General features: G+C 31.5%; 1 non-coding gene across 1 annotated transcript; it reads left to right on the forward strand.

Annotated features, from left to right (window-relative positions):
• The first annotated feature begins 1,140 nt into the window (after positions 1–1,140).
• On the forward strand, positions 1,141–1,212 carry Trnae-cuc. The gene has a single exon. It is a non-coding gene; the product is annotated as a tRNA-Glu (tRNA).
• The last annotated feature ends 753 nt before the right edge of the window (positions 1,213–1,965 follow it).

Raw genomic sequence — 1,965 nt, forward strand, 5'->3', positions numbered from 1 at the left:
TCATAAAATTCCTATAGTTTTTATATACACGTGCTCGGTACAATTAACTTGGCAAGATATTTGATAAATAATTAAATTTATACATATAATTATAAATTTATATATTTGTGCGAAAAGTATGTCACTATCACTGTCAGTACTACTGGTAGCAAAGTCATCACTGCTATGTAATTATCACTAGTTTTTTCTTGAAGACATTTTAATGTGTATTTTTAACTTCCCGTAGGGCAAGTTATAGTAATCGCAAAAAAATTGAAAATGAATTTTTTTGCATTTCTCGACGTTTCAAAGGTTTCTGAACATTTTGGCATACCTTAGAAAAAATTGATGTATGTGTGTGTGTGTGTGCGTGTATGTATGTGTGTGCGGATACAAATTTTTGCCGACGATTTCGGGAACACCGATCAACCGATTTGAATAATTCAAAAAACATTCGATTCGTATCGATAAAAAAACGTGCTGATTGGTTTTTGGCGGAAGCAGGTCCAGCCGTTCCAAAGATACGGGGAAAAAAGTGCCAAAAACGGTACCTCAGTATTTAAAAGAACGGAGCGTCCGATTTTAATAATTTAAAAAACATTTTAGTTGTTTTGACAAGATGAAGAATTGGTCAAATTTTCATGAAAGCAGGTCTAGCGGTTTCGGAGATCTAATGAAAAAAGTAAAAAAAAATGCCATTCGGCGGTTAAAAATGATCGCTAGACATATGCACATCAAATTATCAGATATTTTATAGAGATTTTAACAATAAGTATAAATTTTTTTTACATTCTTATGGGTTCCGTACCAATGTTTACGCGTTAGACGGCGACGCAGTGCTTACGCGCTTTGATATTTCGTCTTTATGCAAGTACGATTGCTTTGAAAAAAAGTTCAGAATTTCCAAAATATTTGAAAATAAATGATTTATGATAGAATGATTTAATATGGTTCTATTGAAAGTTTCAAATCATTATTTTTAATTACTCGAATTTTGAATTGCGGTACGGGAAGTTCCAGCAATTTGCCTTAAGGCACGATGCCCTAATTGCCTTAAGACAAAATTCCACTTACAGCTAGTTATTCACTAAAATTAAACAGTTGATTCTAATTAATTGAATTTTCTTCTAGGGTATGTCAAAACAATTTATTTTTGTTATATCCCATGTTGTCTAGTGGTTAGGATACCTGGTTCTCAGCCAGGAGACCGGGGTTCGATTCCCCGCATGGGCCTACATTTTTTTATCCTACTTTTCAAATATTTATGCACTAAAATTAAACAGTTAATTCTAATTAATTGAATTTTCTTCTAGAGTATGCCAAAACAATCAATTTAGGTCATATCCCATGTTGCCTAGCGCATGGGAATTTATTTTTAATCCTACTTTCCAAATATATTATTAAATAGTTTATTAATTATTATTACTTATCATGTATATTGTTTACTTTATTTAACTGTTCTCTTTATTACCTAAGAAAGCAATTTTGTATTATAAGACTTTTTAAGTCTTGATTGACAAAATAATAAATAAATAAGAAAAAAATATTTACTTTTCAAAACTTCCTGAATTTTGTGTTCACGATTTCGGGCGCACGGATCAACCTATTTTAATGATTCATTCAAACTACCGATTGGTATTGACAGAGGCGTGCTGATATGTTTTTGGCAATGGCAAGACCAATCATTTCGAAATAATGGAGTAAAAAGTGCAAAAATCCGATTAGAATATTTCAATACATACGCTTATACTATATCTCGGTAGCTCAGTCTGTTTAAGGGGGGTATTCTAGTATAGAAATAAAAAAAACGATTTTTTTCTATTTCATATTTTCAAAGTTTAACTATCTAAGAATATGGGTACGAGAAGGTTTTTGAAAATTTGAATTATTTTCGGAAATATAGGCATTTTACTAACTCGGTCTCCATACTGGTTTGGCTTCACGCAAAACTTCAATGCGTTTTTCCAGAACAGACTTTTTCAGTAC

This window comes from Ctenocephalides felis, unplaced genomic scaffold, assembly GCF_003426905.1.
Source record: "Ctenocephalides felis isolate EL2017-DRISC unplaced genomic scaffold, ASM342690v1 CF-g0.4_SCAFFOLD_02427, whole genome shotgun sequence".
NCBI classification, from domain to species: Eukaryota; Metazoa; Arthropoda; class Insecta; order Siphonaptera; family Pulicidae; genus Ctenocephalides; species Ctenocephalides felis.